Source organism: Ovis canadensis, chromosome 2 (genome assembly GCF_042477335.2).
Source record: "Ovis canadensis isolate MfBH-ARS-UI-01 breed Bighorn chromosome 2, ARS-UI_OviCan_v2, whole genome shotgun sequence".
In the NCBI taxonomy this organism is placed as follows: domain Eukaryota; kingdom Metazoa; phylum Chordata; class Mammalia; order Artiodactyla; family Bovidae; genus Ovis; species Ovis canadensis.
In genome coordinates this window covers 177,241,480-177,260,655 of record NC_091246.1, presented here as the reverse complement: position 1 = coordinate 177,260,655, position 19,176 = coordinate 177,241,480, and the positions used below count along the sequence as shown (strand labels likewise).

Genomic DNA, 19,176 nt, shown 5'->3' with positions numbered 1-19,176 from the left:
CTTTCACAGATAGTTTAATTCATGATTATGACAACAGGATGGTACAGATATAACTTATGTTCCATAATATTTGGCGTTAGAGAAACACTGCTTCTGATTCTTGAGTTTAACCCACATTTGTTCCACCAAACTATGTATATAGTTGTTCTTTGTATTTCAAAATAGTCTTCTGACAATGAGTTGTATTTTCTAGCTTCAACGATCAGCGGCTTTCTCTGACTGTGCCTTTTTTATTTTCCTGCATTAAAAAATTAATTTACTCTGTGTAGAGAATTTTCCAATGCACAGGTAAGAAGTATTATCATTGTTCCAGGATGCCTGCTTCTAGTATTTACTGCCATTCACATTATCTCCATTTATATTCTTCTTTCAGAGATGTATGAGTTTTGTCTCATCTGGGCTACAATTTCCTGACTATATCTTGATATTGTAACTATTTGCATATTGACTTTTCCTCCTCAGCATCATTCATAATATCTCTCTTGGTACCGCCAGCTTAGAGTTTAATTAACATAATGCTGATATATTTCCCCCTAGATTATTAACCAAGATGTAGAAATCTCATTGCTGAAATGAACTACTATTATTACTGCAATACTTTCCTTAAGATTTCTAGAGATTAAAAATATTCAATCCATACTGAAGTAAGCTGCTTAATTTGTATCAATTAGAAATAAAGAAGAAATAGACATGCATAAAATATCTCTAACACAGCACCAAGACCAAATTTTCCTGGTTGTGTATATGAGGCATGGTTTTATATTACTTGACCTAGATACATTTCTGCCAACTGTATTTACTCCTAATTGTTGTGTACCCTGCCAAGGTTTCTGAAAGGCAGAAACAAATGTTACTACCATAAGGCTAAGTGAGTGAAAATACAGGAATAGTTGGAAGCTCAGTGCTCTATAGTCAGGCTGCCTGGGTTCCAAACTTAGCTTGAGTATTTCCTGGATACGAGACTCGGGTAAGTCCCTTCACTTCTCCATTATGCCCTGCGTTCCCCCAGATTTCTAGGTTGAAGGTCTAACTCCACAATATGACTGCATTTGTAGAAAGTGAAAATGAAAGTCACTCAGTCATGTTCGATTCTTTGTGACCCCATGGACTATACAGTCCATGGAATTCTCCAGGCCAGAGTACTGGAGTGGGTAGCCGTTCCCACCTCCAGGGGATCTTCCAGACCCAGAAATCGAACTGGGATCTACCTGTATTGCAGGTGGATTCTTTACCAGCTGAGCTACCAGGGAAGTTGTTGAAGCTACGCAGTCTATGGTATTCCTTCTACTGGGGTTGGGGTGAGAAAGTAAGGGCGTGGGGGCTGGAGGTGATCTTCCTGGTATTTGTTTTCGATTGTCTCAGGTATTTCTTTCCACTCTGCTTTTGTTACATGAGAAAACCATGGATAATAATTAGGAATCCTTTTTCATTTCTGTATTATTGTTATAGGGGAGATTTGCCAAACCTCATTTGAGGAAAGTTCAGAAGATACTTGTTGGATCCAAAATATAACTTTTGATTTGTTTTCCTCTTCCTGGCCCAATCTCTATATCCTTGGTTTTTCCAATCCCAAAATTTTACCCTTTGTTTCTCAAGCCAGAACCTGGTAGTGATCCTTAATTCCCTCAGTTCCCTCCATTAGCACATTCAGTTCTTCCTCAGATCTTGTCAGTTTCACTTAGAAGCCCTACTTTGTGTCCATCCATCATCCTCTATCTTCACTGCCACCAAGCCACCAGCTTTATTCACCAGACTGCTTAGTTGGCTTCATAATCAGACATGCTGCTTCCTCTCATCCCCTTCCTTACAGTTACTTTAATGCCTTTAAAAAATATAAACCAAAACATCATCTTCCCAATTAACCTTCTAAATCTTCCTGCTGCACTTAGGGCACGCTCTGGATTCTTTGCATGGCTAAAACATCCTCAAATAGTGGATCCCCTGCCTACCTTCTGACGTGACTTCTTCTCCTGTGGTGCCTTGTCCACTATGGCCTGGCTTCACTGGCCTTTTAGTCTCCCCAACTGCCAACTTAATTTCAACATGTCACAGTTTTAAAACATGGGTTTCTTAACATTTGATACTCTTGCCATGAAGAAGTAGGGTCCATGGCTTGCCAGTTTGACTCTGGGTGGGTTTGGGACTGCTCTGACTGATACATCAGAAGAATACCTCAGAATACATCAGAAGTGATGGTTTCTGATGTATGAGTATGTTCAGGCTACTGTAACAAACACTATAGGCTGGATGACCTAACCAATAGAAATATTTTCTCATAGTTTTGGAGGCTGGAAGTCTAAGATGGTTTGCTCTAAGGCATCTGTCTTTTGCTTGAAGACAGCTATCTTCTTAATTGTGTCCTCACATGCTCATCCCTTTGTCTGTGTCCTAACTGCCTCTTACATGGACATCAGTCATATTGGAAAGGTGCACCCATAAGATCTCATTTTACCTTAATCACCACTTTAAAAATCCTACCTCCAAATACAGTCACATTCTAAGGTACTGACAGGTAGGACTCCAACATACAAATTTTGGGGGAGACATTCTTTCCAGGGTATACTTCAGGGCTTCCCCGGTGGCTTGGATGGTGAAGAATCCACCTGCAATGCAGGAGACCCAGGTTTGATCCCTGAGTCAGGAAGATTCCCTGGAGAAGGGAATGGCTACCCACTCCAGGATTCTTGCCTGGAGAATTCCATGGAAAGAGGAGTCTGGTGGGCTACAGTCCATGGAGTTGCAAAGAGTCAGACATGTCTGAGTGACTAATACAGGGTATATTTTATACCCTTCTGAGGCCAGGGTATAAATGGCTAGACATCATCCACTGTTTACTCTCCAGGCCCTGATCCACTAGGTAAGAAATGTGACTACTCTGGAGCACCATGATAGGAGGAAGACCAAGCAACAGGACAGGCCATATATAGATGCTTGGGTTTGTGACCTCAGTTGAGTCTAGCCTTTTCATTTTTTATTGATGAGTAACTGATTTACAATCTTGTGTTACTTTCTGGTGTACAGCAAAGTGATTCAGTTATATGTTATTTTTTTCATATTCTTTCCCATTATGATTTATTATAGGATATTGAGTATAATTCCCCATGTTGTACAGCAGGATCTTCTTCTTTATCTATTTTACATACAGTAGTTTGTCTCTGCTAATCCAAACTCCTAACGTATTCCTCCCCCACTTCCCCTTTGGTAGCCATAAGTTTGTCTTCTATATCTGTGAGTCTGTTTATCTTCTGAAAATATGTTTATTTGTATCATACTTTAGACTCCACATATAAGTGATATCATATATTTGTCTGTCTCTTCCTGATTTACTTCCTTAGGGCAATAATTTCTAGGCCAGTTGTGTTGCTGCAAACAGCATTATTCATTCTTTTTTATGACTAAGTAGTATCCCATTTTATACATGCACCACATCTTCTTTACCCATTCATTTAGGGCTTCCCCTGTGGCTCAGCTGGTAAAGAATCTGCCTGCAATGTGGGAGACCTGGGTTCGATCCCTGGGTTCGAAAGATCTGTTGGAAAAGGGAAAGGCTAACCACTCTAGTATTCTGGCTTGGAGAATTCCATGGACTGTATAGTCTATGGGGTCGCAAAGAGTCAACATGACTGAGTGACTTTCACTTCAATTCACTTCATTTAGGTTGCATCTGTATCTTGGCTATTGTAAATAGTGCTGCTGTGAAAACAGCCTAGTGTTTGAGTCATGCTAGCATAAGGGTCAGACATGGGAGTGAAGTCTTAATAACTCTGACTGATTTCAGCCTCTAGAGATTCAGTTGTCCAGATAGTTTGAGTCTTCTCTGATGATGCTCCATACTTTGTGGAGCAGAGACAAGCCACCCCATAGGACCTTATCCATATTACTGACCCATAGGACCCATAAGCACAGTAATTGGCGATGTCACTAATTTGGGGTTAGTTTTTATGCAGCAATAAGTAACTCTAACACCATCTTGGAGGGAGGGATTCTCATGGGCTCTTTTCTCTCCCTGGAGTGTCCTTCCCTCAGCTCTTTATCATCATCCTTTGATTCTTGCATTCAAAGTATCACCGCCTTAGAGAGGTCTCCTCTAACTCCCAATGTAAAGCATCCCTTTTCATTTGTCTTAGAGTTCTCTGTTCTCCTCCTTAAGAGTTTCCATTAACAGTATCTAATTCTTAATTTTAATTTTTCAGTCTCTGTCTCCTCCATGATACTACTTGCTTTTTAAGAGTAGGAACCCGTTTTCATTTATTCCCTGAGCATAAGATATGCTCTGTGTGCTCCTTATAGGAGGATGGGGAATATCTGTTGAATAGATAAATGACTATGTGTTCAGTTTTGCTCTGTTCTCATTGAAAAAAAAATCACTGAAAGTAAACTGATCAGATTTAGGAAGAGGCTTGGTTAAATTTAAGCAGTATGCTTTTACCAAGCACCTGCTCTTGCTAGCTCTAATCTAGGAGCTGATGAAGCAGTGACGACCAAGGAAACTTACACGTTAAATAAATCCTGTAGGGGAGAGAACACTCTGGCAACTCACAAATAGTCTGCTTTTTGGCATAGTCTCTCCAGGGCTTTGGCAACTTAAGATAGAAGTCAAAGTGATGAGACTACTGGGCTAAAAATGCTCATCCCTATCTGTGCTTGGTTGGTGAAGTTGTTTCTACCCTCTCCCATAAATGCCAGGCTGAGACTTTAGAAGTCTATGGACACTAAAGATGAAATATTTAAGCAAACTTGTAGAGAGATATGTTAGAAACCAGGGAGGTCAACCCATGGTGGGGAGCTGAGGCTTAGGGATCAAGGACAGGGCTGGAGCCTGGGATCCAAGCTCAGCATTCTGGTCTACTATGAGCAGAGTCATCAAACCATCACAAGGAGGAGGTGGCAGCATAGCCTCGACAAGCCCAGCTTCACAGTTTCTAAAAGTCACTTCCTTTCAAAATAGGACCTCTTTTTGCCCCAAAGTTTTACAGTTGTTTCTAGTTGTTCCTCTAAGTTCTCATGAGTTATACCCTGCCTCAACCTGTGATCTGCGTATATGCACCTTTGCCAAAGTCTGAGCATGACGTCTGCACAGGCTGCTCTAAGTGGGCAGGTATGGATGGAGATGAGGATTAAGAGGAAACAGAAATAAGACAAATGTGACTAATGTGGCAAAGTAGGTTAAGGAACTGGCTGATTGCTCTCAGAAATCTTGGTTTAAATCCGGAGTGTGTCAAATTGGAAAGAAGAAACCACAGACTGCACTGCTCTCCAAGTCTGCTGATCTCATACACGCTGTGTCAGAAAGGGGGGCTCTGGGATTAGGGGACATAATCATCTCAGGCATCAAAAATAATTTTAGCATTCGGTAGAGAAGTCTGGTCCATTGAAGGTCATAGAGGAGAGGAGGGGGTGGGAAGCTCCTCGGGTGACCTGTCATGCAGACAGCACTGGAAGAAGGGGGAAAAGGCACTGTCATTCCAAAGTCCCCAGTGGGAGGATGGGGACGTTTTTCACCAGAATTTCACGTAAAATTCTGTCAATGTTATGCTGGAGTCTGAGGACCTCTTTCCTACATGAGGGGAGCTCCTCTGGCTCTCTCAGGTCTGGTGGGCCCACCTTCTGCTTCCTGCCCCTCCAAGCTTCCCCACGTGGGCCTGACCTATTCGCCTGCCTTGTCACCTTGGCTTTATCCTGTGCTGTAATGATCTTTGAGCTCCCTTTCTAAGCTTTGGGTCTTTTTAAAGGTTCCTTCTGCTGGTATAGTGATTCTACCTTGTGGTTTTAACCTTTCATTTGAAGTCCTAATAACTGACTCCCCATAATTCTGAATATGGCTCTTCCTGGTTCCATTGCTTATTCTTTTTATTTTACTTTTAGAGGTTTGCTCAATGCCATTGATTGTACATGTCATTGGACTGAAACTGCTGGTATACTAATCAGTGTCTAGAAAATATTGACATGACTTTGAGGCACAACTAACAAGTGGAGGACTTCTTTGAATTATTATGTGGTGTGTCATCTTTGGAGAAGGAAATGGCAACCCACTTCAGTATTCTTGCCTGGAGAATCCCAGGAACAGAGGAGTCTGGTGGGCTGCCGTCTATGGGGTTGCACAGAGTAGGACACAATGAAGCGATTTAGCAGCAGCAGCAGCAGCGTCATCTTTTGAAAGACACTGTCAGTCTAACTTGTGAGGAATAACCAATTCAGGAATCAACACAAAGGAGGTATTCTATTGTCTTGTTAAATGGAACATCTTCATTCTCATATGTAGACACAGTCCAATAGAGGTTGGTTAAGGTTTGGGTTCCAAGTCTGACTTAATCGCTTTCTGAAACTTATTTTCTGTATCTGTAAAATGGGAATGTTATGTAACTAATGGAACTGTTCTTATAATTAAATAAAATGAAGAAGAAACACACTCTTGGAATAATACAGAACATTTAGTGAAAAGTGAAAGTGTTTGTTGCTCAGTGGTGTCCCTGACTCTTGGCGACCCCATGGACTGTAGCCTGCCAGGCTTCTCTGTCCATGGAATTCTCCAGGCAAGAATACTGGAGTGGGGTGCCATTCTCTTCTCCAGGGGATCTTCACCCAGGTCTCCTGCAATGGAGGTGGATTCTTTACCTTCTGAGCCACCAGAAAATATCCCTAACATTTAGTGGACTCACCCACAATATGGTAATTACTATTTTAAATTTTATTTTGCAAAACACTGTGTTCAGAAATCTTTATCTAGCCTTTAGAGATATAACTATTACTTTGGTCCATAAGGAAAGATGACCAAGAAAAAAATCACATTGTGGTTATTCAAAGGACAGTCATGACACTGATAAATCAGTCCTTTGTCCAATATAGATTTCCTCCATCACCTTGGTGCTCATTGTAGAAGCACCTCTGTTCTATTCTCTCTTTTCCAGTTTTGTTCCAACAATAAAGGAAATCAAAGCTCCCAAGTTCAATGCAATGCAGTGAAACTTTGATCTAACTATGTTGAAACAAAGAGTCAGAACCGAGGGGACTGTCTGAATTTGCTCTCCTTGTTCTGCCAGGCTAGTTCTGCTTATGGGAAAACGTGTTATCGCTCAAGGCATATGTGCTACAGCATCAAAGGGGAACAGAATTGGGTGAACTGGGAATTTTATCTCTCATCAGCTTTTTTGGGGATGGACAGGCTTATAACACCATTCTCAGAGACCTTGTCTGCTTGCAGCTCATAGGCACGCTAGACAGTACAATGAAAGTTCGCAAACCCTGAAAGACATCTTAGCTCTAACAATTAATGAACTCCCGGGAAACAGCATCTATTTTTTTTTTTTTAAGAGGAGTCCAATGCTTAGTAGCTCAGTTGTGTCCGACTCTTTGTGACCCCATGGACTGTAGCCCACCAGGCTCCTCTGTCCATGGGGATTCTCCAGTCAGGAATACTGGAGTGGGTTGCAATGACCTCTTCCATGGGATCTTCCCAACCCAAGGATTGAACCCAGGTCTCCTGTGTTGCAGGCGGATTCTTTATCATCTGGTCCACCAAGGAAGCCCTTTATAAGAGGAGAAACTTGTTAAAACCACGGGTTTAAGTCCACATTGGATGTAGGATGGTGAATAAGACTTCAATTATCATTACCATGGGAGCGTTTTACCGCTTGAGGAGCAGAAACAACAAAGCACTGTATCAATGATAAAAATAAAATATCCACAATAATAACCACAACGACCACCACCACCATCGTCATCATGCGCTTTCATTCATACCACAAGTAACTACTAACTTCCCCCTTAGAGTCCATACTACATTGCTTTGCTAGGAGGCTCTGGGAAGGAGGACACTGCTCCTGGGTAATGAAGCAAGTGGACATATACGAACACCCACAATAATTGATGCCAAAATTTCATACACACACATATTCAGAAGATGGAAAAGTAATTACTGGTCATGATGATCAAGAAAGGTTTCAAATGGGAAACAGCAATGCCGTGTGGAGAGGAATTATTTTGGAACTACTGAGATGAGCTAAGGCACAGAGGAGGCACAAAGGAGGAGGAAGGGAACAGGTGAAGAAGGAAATGGCAAGAAGTCCCAGGTGCCCACCACATGGGGTGCCCACAGTGGGCTCATGCCAGGCAAGGTGGGAGGAATATGGTAGGAGCAGGCTACAGAGCGACCTGGATGCCAGGCTGAGGGACTGTGAATCTCTCCTGCAGTTTAGTTGATGGGAAGCCATCTGCTCTCCAGCAGGGAAATGACATGTGATCAAAGGTGTGGCACAAGATGACCTCAGCAGTCGTGAAGCTGCCTTGGGACCTGTTGTGAAATGAGACAGGCTTCCTTAGTAGCTCAGAATAAATCTGGAAAAGAATCTGCCTGTAATGGGAGACACCTGGGTTCAATCTCTGGGTCAGGAAGACTCCCCTGGAGAAGGGAATGGCTACCCACTCCAGTATTCTTGCCTGAAGAATTCCACGGACAGAGTAGCCTGGCAGCTACAGTCCACGAGGTTGCAGAGAGTAGGACACAACTGAGGGACTAACACTTTCACTTTAATAAAGAAAGGAAACAAATATATATGTAAAATATAGTGCAGAATGAATTATAATGAGAAGAGAGAAACGAACAGAAGCAAGGAGAACAGATAGGACGCACATGGAAATATGTACTTCTTGACTCTCGAATTATCTGGATGGACAGTGTCTCCAGTGCTTTTGTAATGACTGTGGTATTTTTGCCCTAATCCTTTTATAATCTTCGCTATAATTCTCTTGTGTGAAATGCTGCAATTTTGCACCATGGTAGTCCATATTCCCAGAAGAGCATCATGCAGGCTCATGCTCAGGTCTTCATTTTAAGATGCTTGTGGCATGAAGGAGCTGAGCAGTTGGAGATCAGCTGCAATGCTGCAGCAGAAGAGTGTGGGGAGCAATTCAGGAACTAGGGGAGATGTTGGTAACTGGGTTCCAGTCACCTTAAGAAGAGAGGGACCAGAACCACGGAAGTCTTAGATGAAATCTGTCCTTTGGGTGGTGGGGGGGGGGGAGTTACGAGCATGAGATAAAGTATTATTTTCAATTTTCCTGCTGGAAATGCTGTTTTTCCTGTTTCCTCCTTTACCTACTCCAGTATTCTTGCCTGGAAAATTCCACGGACAGTCCTCTGGTGGACTACAGTCCACGGGGTCACAAAGAGTTGGACATGATTGAGTGATTGAGCACAAGTGCTCTTACTAAATATGCCACACAGGTGTCCAGTTGTTCTTGAACTTTGCTTGTTTGCTTTGAACACCTTTTCAGAAAATTATCAAATGCGATGAGGGCTTCTAGTCATCCTGAAATAAATCAGCTAATTAAATTAATTTTATCTCGGGTATGCTGCTCAGTCCAATTAAGTTACTAAGCCAATCACATCAGAATAAATCAACCATATTGTTACATAATTCTTTTTAATAAACAGAGTTATAATTATATGGAAGCAATTCCGAGGATACCATATGCTACAAAGCAGGGAACCTAATTTATTTCCTTGATTTGGAGAGACAAACTCACTCATGTGTAATAACTTTTATCATCCAAATTTTAATTCTTATTGCATTATAAAGTTTAAAGTCTCCTGCTTGCTTAATGGATCACAGTAAGGATTTTGTTCACAATGGGGCTTGAGGGGGAAAGGGAGGCTATGTTATAGAGCTGAAATGATGTGCCTAACTGCATGCTGCAAACTCTGTTAAAACAGTGTTGGAAAGAGCGCTGGTTCCTCCTGCACTTTAGAACAGCCAATACAACTTGAGCTGTGAGTAGGGGGCTGGGTGGGAAAAATACCTCTTGAAATAGATCCTTAAAGTGAGGAGCCATGTTGGGACAACTCTCCTACTTCTCGCTCCCTGCGCCCCCCTCCCCCCTCATTTTCCTGGCAAGCCACATGCACTATATCCACTCCTGGTGAAAATGACTGATTTTTAAAATAGAACCGAAATCCATTTTAACAGATCAGAGAAAGGGAATGAGAACACCTTTGTCTGACCACTTTGCCGGACTCTCCATGAATGCTGTGGATGTTTCAGCTTTATTGCTCATGTGAAGTGAAGCAGGCATGAGGAATCAGTCCACAGAAGCATGATGTTCACAGGCAGTTACCGTCTCAGGCCAAGAGAGTGCTGGCCGAGTCCTGGACACCTTTGTTCCAAGAGATGGATGGCCTGCACAACCTCGAACATATTCATTCATCCAGCCACTGAGACAGGGATGAACAGGTGAAGCTCAGAAATGGTAGAGAAGGATTAGGCCAACTACCTTTGCTTACCTTCTCTCTGAAGTGATTTTCAAAAATACTAGAAAGACAGGAAATCATCCCCAATTCCCCTTGCCCATATTTCTCATTAATGAAGTTCTGAAATCGTAGGATCTAAATCCTAGTGATTTCTGGAAGAGATAAACAAATAACCTGGTTTCTCAGTTGGGGATGGCCCTTCTTGTCACTTAACTAATTTCCTTATCTGCAGAAACAGCACCACTCATAAGGTACTTGGAGTCCTAAGATGAAATAAACTAGACACAAAGCAGAGTACTAACTACTATGGCAAAATGAAACAACCTAGACACCAACATTTAAATTTAACTAGAAAAAAATCTAAATTAAAGTAATATACACTGACTTGAAACCAAGGTACTTGGTGTATTATATACTTTCTGCAGTGATTGTACCTCATGTCACCCTGGATTGCTGCTAGTGCGTGTATGATAAGTCTCTTCAGTCATGTCTGAGTCTTTGTGGCCTATGGACTGTGGCCCACCAGGCTCTTCTGTCCATAGGATTGTCCAGGCAAGAATACTGGGGTGGATTGCCATGCCCTCCTCCAGGGGATCTTCCTGACCCAGGGATCCAACCCAGGTCTCCTGCGTCTTCTGCATTGCAGGTGGATTCTTTACTACTGAGCCACAGGGGAAGGCCGTATCAACCACATTCACTTCTGTTTCCTTCTGCCCTTATATAATTAACTGGATGCAGAACAGATAGAAGCAGAGGATCTCCAAAGCAGAGAAAGCCCAGTACTGGGCTTGATTTGGGCATTAATGAGGAGAATGCTGCCATGGTAAAATAAAATGCATTATTGCTAATTCATGATTACACCTTCCACAGAATCTTAGTGGGCTTGCAAAGTCAATCCCGTGCCATCATTTGCTCATAATTCTGGCCAACTGTCAGTATTCCAAGTGAAAGAGATCAGCATAAACCAGTTCATCACTGAGGTATTAATCCCAGAAATGATGAGCCTTGGGCTCCGGAATCAGATTGTTTTTATTTATCCACCACAACTTCAGAGCTGGGTGTCTGACAGTCTCACAGATGTGAGATGCTTCTATCTTCAGGTACTTTGCTCCTTTGATGAGGAGCTGGAGCTCTGCAACAAGTGTATGTGTGTGTTTCTGGAACCTACAAATATTGAACTGCTAAGGAATCCTGAGATAAAGTGAGGACTTTTTAATAAAGCATATTGAAAAACAAGCAGTTGCTTTTGATAATTAAGAGAAGAATTTGAATCTTACTAATATTTTTGGTGAATATTCATTTCAAAATATCTGGTACTATCACACAGTCAGATAAAAGGAGAGGAAAGGTTTTGCTTCTAGGTTTCCAACACAACATGAGCATCCACTGATGACGGGGGATCTCATGATGTATGCATGTGACAGGAGTGTGTGTGAGACCCCAGCAGGACACATGCAGGAGCAGTGCAAATCTCCCATATGGCTGCAACTACATTCACTCCTAGTGAGCACACATCTGTCCTTGATGTTGGGCCCAGAGCAAGTCAACTTTATTAGATGAACTCAAATTTTGAAAAAAGTGTGTATGTGTATGTGTGTGTGTGTTCAATCACGTTTGACTCTGCGACACCATGGACTAAAGCCTGCCAGGCTCTTATGTCCATGGAATTTTCCAGGCAAGAATACTGGAGTGGGTTGCCATTCCCTTCTCCAGGGGTCAGGGATCGAACCCACGTCTCCTATGTTTCCTGTACTGGCTGGCAGATCCTTTACCACTAGTGCCACCTGGGAAGTGACTTACTATAAATCTTGACTCTAGTTTTGCAATGTCAACAGTGTTTCTGAAGTACAGGTTCCAAAGATATCTAGGAGGCCTAGAGACTGACCTTGAACAGAAAGATTTATAGGACAGTACTCAACCACACAGCTGGTTATAGGTTCAGGACTCAACCACACAGCTTTCAGAGTGCACATAGGGAAACTGTGTGTCCAGCTGCTGCCTTTCCGTACGTGACTAGAGGAGCTGGGGGGATGGCTGAAGCTGCTGCAGTGTTGACAAGCAAGCCTCAGTCCTGCCCACACCCTGACTCTTGGAGCTCCAAAGACTGACAGAGGAAGTCCTCACACTGCCCTGTTCATCGCTCTGCCTGCAACTGGAGCTGGGCATGCTGGACACCTAGTATGCTGACCAACTGGAATGGACAATGATTCTTCTTATGGTAGAAAGGAGAGGCAGAGAGAAGAGTCATCCCCTAAAAGTGGACCAAGGAGACCATAGGGTCTGTGTTGGACAATAACCAATTATTTTCTTAAGTGTTTGTTCCAATTTATACTCTTGAGAGTAGTGCTTAAGAGTGTCAGTTTATCTGAACTCTCCCAACACACAGATGGATATGGAATAGAATCTTCTTGCCAGTGAATATTAATCTGGTTAAAAATGCTTTCACATATGTACTGAGCACTGAAGTTTTCAGTTTTATTGATTGTTCAAGTTTTCACATTCTTCATTACATATATTCTTTATTTCTTAAACTGAATTCTTTGGATCTGTTAGGGATTTGAAATCTTATGTAAGGAAATAAATTGCATAATACTTTTGAACTGAGAAAAAAATAAGAAAAACCTGAAGGTGAAAGGAAAATTCTTGGAAGCATAATATTGGGTTAAACAGTTGCAAATGAACATCCATTGTATGACATGATTTATGTACATTTTTAAAACAACAGAGAATAGTCCTAAATATTATAACAAACTTATTTATATGTATTAAACATTTAACACGTCAGGAAAAGCCACTCTACAATTTCAGGAGCAATTTCAGTGCTATTACATTTGGAGTGGGAGAGGAATTAAATTACAAGGTGGTATAGAGAGGAGGGGAGTTTGGGGGAGAATGGATACAAGTATATATATGGCTGAGTCCCTTTGCTGTTCATCTGAAACTATCACACTATTCTCAGTTAATTGACTATATCCAAATTTAAAGTAAAAAGGTGTAAAAAAGAAAAAAAAATTACAAGACGGAAGCATGGACAGTAAAAAAGGGCTTTAATTGTATCTATAATGTTTTTAGTTGATATACTTCATAATTATAAGGTGATTAAAGAGTCATAACTCCATTTAGAGTTAGCATAGGCATCTTACACACATGGGACAGCATAGTTGGAAGCCTACTCCACCAAGAGACGGTCAAATCCTTACTGACCGTGTGAAATTCTGGTGGAAGTCATGGGGATTGGGGTGAGCATTTCCTTCTTGTGTGGCTGTCTGATTGGATGAAGGTGGCACTTAGGGCCCATTCTATAAAGGCATGAAGGTGATGATGTATGCTGAGCCTGCTGTAACAGCCAAGCCCACCAAATTTTCCAGTCTCATTAATTTCAACACAATAATAGGAGATACCCCTGGGAACCAATGGAGGCCTCTTTGTGGGCCCCATCAATCCCTCTGACATCTGCCTATGTTTATCCCTCACTGGGATCTCAAGAAAGGACCGGCTATTAGAAGAACCCCCTGTGTACTGTGAAGGGGCAGTTCAGTTTGTCTGCAAATACCTGGCAATACAACTTGCACAACTAAGAGCACCCCTTGGGGAGAAATTGGTCAAGACTTTCCAACTCCCTCACTGTAACTGACTCCAGTCTTACAGAGAATAAAAGGTGACCTGTGTCTGACTGTAGGGTGATAGCTGTTGCTCTGTGATAGCCTTTGGGGCAACAGGGAGCTGTGCTAGTCAAACACTGCCCTCTATGCCCAACTGCCCAAGACTGCCCCAGTGGGTAAGGATGTTGTTCAGTCACTAAGTCGTGTCCAACTCCTTGTGGCCCCATGGACTGTAGCACACCTGACTTCCCTGTCCTTCACTATCTCTCAGAGTTTGCTCAAATGTGTTCATTGAGTCTGTGATGCTATCTAACCGTCTTATCCTTTGCCACCCCTTTCTCCTTTTGCTCCCAATCTTTCCCAGCATCAGGGTCGTTTCCAATGAGCTGGCTCTTCACATCAGGTGGCCAAAGTATTGGGCCTTTTGCTTCAGCATCAGTCCTTCCAGTGAATATTCAGAGTTGATTTCCTTTAGGATTGACTGGTTTGGTCTCCTTGCTGTCCAAGGGACTCTTCCAGCCCAAGGATCGAACACTGCATTGCACGAGGATTCTTTACCATCTTAGCCACCAGGGAAGCCCCATGAGTAAGGATATTGTATTACCAATATTCCATGTAAACAAAAATATTGAACTAAGCAGATGGGAAAGCAACAAAAGACTACTGCTCTCTTATTCACCCCTACTCACCCTGCCCTCTCTTACTTAAAACCCCATGACTGGATTATCTCTGAATAATTCCCACCATCAATCACATCAGAAGTCTGTTGCTAGCGTTGTCTTTACCTCAAAGAAGAGCCCGATGCCACTACATTACTTCCTTTAGCTCCTCCCCAACCCAAGATTTCCTACAAATAAAGATTTTAGACCAGGAGACACTAAAGATGAGTATGATAGACACAGTGCTTGGCCCTTCCTTGTAAGAACTTTCTCTTTAAATTTTTATAGATGCCAACCTATTTCAGGGGTTCATTAAGCACACTGTATTCTCTGCCCATGTAGGGTTAAATACTCCACTATGAAGATAAATCTCAAGTTATCTGAGAAGTCTCTTGTTGAAAATTGTTCCTAATTATTTGCTGTCATAAACAGTGCTGTGATGAACATTCGTGCACATTTACCAAACGTCCTCAAGCTCGACAAGGTTATGATAGTTCAGTTTCTATTAAGTCTGATGGAGATCTGGCAGGGAGAGAAAAATGGTGCCCTTGCCTAACAAGCCTTGCTGAAATAGTGAGTGTCTTGGGGCTGGTTGTGCTGGGAGCAGGGTTTGTGGAGGGCCTGGTTGATCAGGGCTGTGTTCTGACAACTTCTGGATGGACCACTCTTAAGGACCACTGAAGGTCCAACTGAAACTCTTCAATACAGTCACAAAGGCTGCTGGGGACCCCCACATGGTATACTGGGTCCCAGATTATGACCTCTCTTCTGCCATGGCCGTGAGACCATCATAGTATTGATGGATTCTCTCTGGAATATGGCACTGCTGCAATACTGGAGGCCCTTCTATGCCCTGGCTCGCTCAGGAAAGAGTGGGTCAGAAAGATGGGTATACATCTCATTACATACACAGATCAGTGTACTTCAAGAGATTTTACTTGAGATCAGGCAAACTCTGGCTGGATCCATCCTTCCTGGGACAGAGGCCCGACAAGGAAGGATGGGACAGCAACTCTCCTGCCTGAAGTTGACCCAGCTTCATCACACAAAACATATGCCAACTATTCATAAAACGAGAACCATCTCTCCAGAATTTGTTGAGACAATCTTTTTTTCCAGCTGATTGCCTTCATCTATCCTGACTTGGACTTGTTTTTACCTTGTTCTTTGTCCTCTGCCCTTCTCCCTCCCATCTTTGTTTCTGGGCTTGTAATCAGATACCATGGATTCCCTTATGGCTTTGTCATTTACCGGGGCAGGCATCTTCTTAACACTTTACGGATGCTCTTATGCGCTAGGCACTGTACTAGGTGCTATCGACATTGCAGTGTGTCAAGAAGGAAGAAGGATGACGAACAATTGCGTGCTCAGTCACTAACTGTGTCTGACTCTTTGCGACCCCAGGGACTGTAGTCCTCCAGGCTCTTCTGTCCATGGGATTCTCCAGGCAAGGAAAATGGAGTGGGTTGCCATTACTTTCTCCAGGGGATATTCCCAACCAAGGGATTGAATCTGGGTCTCCTGCATTTCAGGCAGATTCTTTACTGTTTGAGCCACCTGGGAAACCTGATGAACAATTAACTTTGCTTAATCTCTCTGGCATCAGTTTTCTCATTCATTATACAGGAATAAAATGGCTATACTGATCTCAGAGAATTGTTGTAAGGACTGCTGTGAAGCACAGTGTTGAGAATAAGTGCTCATTAAAACTTAGTTCAGTATTATCATTTACATCCTCCACAGGTCAGCACTGCAAGAAGGCATTCTGTTATACAATAAGGCCGCTTCTGGGCTGCCTCCCCATCATAGTCCAATCATCGTACAGCAGAAACAGCATAAAGATGGGCCAAAATTATAATACAAGATAGAAAGATGTATTACTGAAATGGATAGAAATGGGCCAGAAAAGCAAAATGCACGCATTTGAGATTCACAAAAATACACACACATGTGCACACGTGCACATACACAACAGTATACTGTGGGCAATGTATTTATTTTGGGAAGAAGAAGAAATTGCCATAAACAGCGGAGATAGGAATTTTTACTTACTACTGGATTTGTTTTTAGAAATCAAAGATGGCATGTTATTGTACACCAAGAATAAGATGAATCAATATATAAAACAGCACCTAAAGTTAGACTAAAAGTAGCACTTTTTCAAAAAAAGAAATTTGTGCATTGCAGTAAGCAAGCTTAAGGACTACTCTGGGATTATATAATAAAATAGAACACAAGAAAAATTGTTTCCCATTATCACTTCTACAGTTACTTGTCTTATCAAAAGACCATAATTTCTTTTTTTTTTTAAGACCACAATTTCTTATGACTTAGTTCATTTTGTCCTAAATTTTCAGGTTTGATTAATAGTTATTAATAATGAAAATATCTTATATATTTCTTTATATTCATCAAATCCTTTTCAGAAACTTCACCCTATTCTATCAATATGTTCTTAAATTTCCTAATGATGGATTTTGAGCATGTAAGACATTCACGGAATAAACTCTATTAAAGAAAAAAAAAAACAGAAAATTTAGTACAAGCTCAAGAATTAGAGGTTTCCCTACATGTTATCTTTTAACTGCCTCTTCATCCTCAGCAGAATTCTTAGTTTAAAAAAAATAAAACAGCCAGAAACATTCAAAGGTTTGAGGATTGTTGCCTGAACTACAGAAAAAAAGATAGAGTGATGATTTTAAATCACAAATAGTTAAGAGTACAGTTTATAATGTCAGGATAAAATAATAAATTCACTGACATGCAATATTTCTTCTATGAACACACCACAGTCTAAGTTTTGTTCCTCATAAGGGATGAATTTAAATGAGCAAACATTCCTCTACCAACTTAATTTAAGACCAGTGCAAGCATTTCCTGGTATCTAAATCAAACCAATAGCACAGAATGTTTGGCTTACATAAAAGCCTTGTTTTGTTTTTCATTTCAAAAAATGCTTAGAAATCAGGCTGCAGCCAGGAACCCAGGACACTGGTGCTTGTATTACCTGTGGGTCTCAGGGAAGGTGAGAAAATAGCATACTAGGTGTATTTCACTGATTAGAGAGCATTTCAGTTGAAATAGCGTTTCCTCTTGGCCCTAGACAGAAAACACACAAGTGATACACACACGATGATATTCAGAGTGACATGAGGCTTCTATAGGAGGAAAATAATAATGCAGTCTTTTGTTGCCTCCAAAATACAGGTCTTCTCATTTTTTTCTTTTCCATGGTGAAAACTGAAAAGATGTTTCTTTTTATAGCTCACCATTTACTATGTTCAAAAGAAGCATTTTGTGAATGTGAAAGTCCTGGTGGGCTCTCCTTTTAGTGTCTTTCATGGATTTAAAAAAAACACAACACTTAAAATATATGCAAATAAATTAATTCTAAACATTAATATATAATCCAAATATAGCTGGTGATACAAACACTTGAAGTATTAAATCATCATTTTGGGGATATAAAATAAAAGCAGCTCATGAAATAAGAAATAGTTCTATCTAGAGTATCTAGATATTACAAATATCGTGGATCTAACCCAGCAAGCAAAGCTGTCAATGTGTAGCAGCAGCATGAAGCCTCATTCATTTGTCTAGCCATTCTTTCACTCATTCATTCAGTAAACATTTATTGAGGGCTACTGCAGGGTCATGACTTCTGCTTCTATATTAGAGAAATAAAGGTGAATAAGACATAGTCCTTGAGTATGAAGGCCTCATAGACAAGTGGATGATGACAAAACTACTGGACAATAACATGACTTTAAAAATTAACTTAAATAGGAAAAGGTGATGTATGCACAGTCCCAGAAACTATAAGACAATTTTAAAAAGTCTAAATATTACAGGCTGTTTCACACTGGTATAGGATAGCTCTTTTGGTTAAAGGAGCTGGCAAGTCTGATTGAATGAGAACATTTTGTGGAGTGGCCATGATGAAAATAATTGAAAAGAAAAACATGTGTAGGTTGTTAAGGAACTAACCTAAAGTTAGTTGATACTGAGTTTAATTAAACCAAGTTTATTAAATATTTTCTAAAAAATGCTCTGCTACTTGCAAAAAAAAGTATAAAATAAAGTAACCACCACCAACACCCTCCTCCCTCTAAGAAGGCTTCCCGTGTGACTCAGCTGGTAAAGAATACGGCTGCAATGTGGGATACCTGGGTTCGATCCCTGGGTTGGAAAGATCCCCTGGAGAAGGGAAAGACTCCAGTATTTTGGCCTGAACAATTCCATGGACTGCATAGGCCATGGGATGGCAAAGACTTGGACACAACTGAGTGACTTTCACCTCCCCACAGGAAGCACTAGGCTTCTTAGAACTGCAGTCAGTTTGGGAATATATTTGTTTGGTGAATGAAATAATCTTAGAGTAATAACACAAAGCTCTCTAATTCTAGGAAATCTGTTTCAAAATCTAGCCTCTTGTCAAATTAGGCAAGAAGACCTCCTTAAATACTCCTTTCTGGGGACTTCCTTGTGGTCCAGTGGTTAAAAATCTGCCTTCCAATGCAGGGGACACAGGTTTGATCCCTGGTCAGGGAACTAAGATCCTGCATGCCATGGAGAAACTAAGGCCATGTCCTGCAACTACTGAGCTCACACACACAACAGCCTGTGTATCATAATCAGAGAAGCCCCCATGTCCCAAAACTAGAGAAAG

The 19,176-nt window shown here is 41.4% G+C and overlaps 1 protein-coding gene across 1 annotated transcript in view; it reads right to left on the bottom strand.

Annotated features, from left to right (window-relative positions):
- The window catches only part of NXPH2 (neurexophilin 2), a 127,529-nt gene that overhangs the window by 71,180 nt on the left and 37,173 nt on the right, over window positions 1-19,176 (bottom strand). The window lies entirely within an intron of this gene.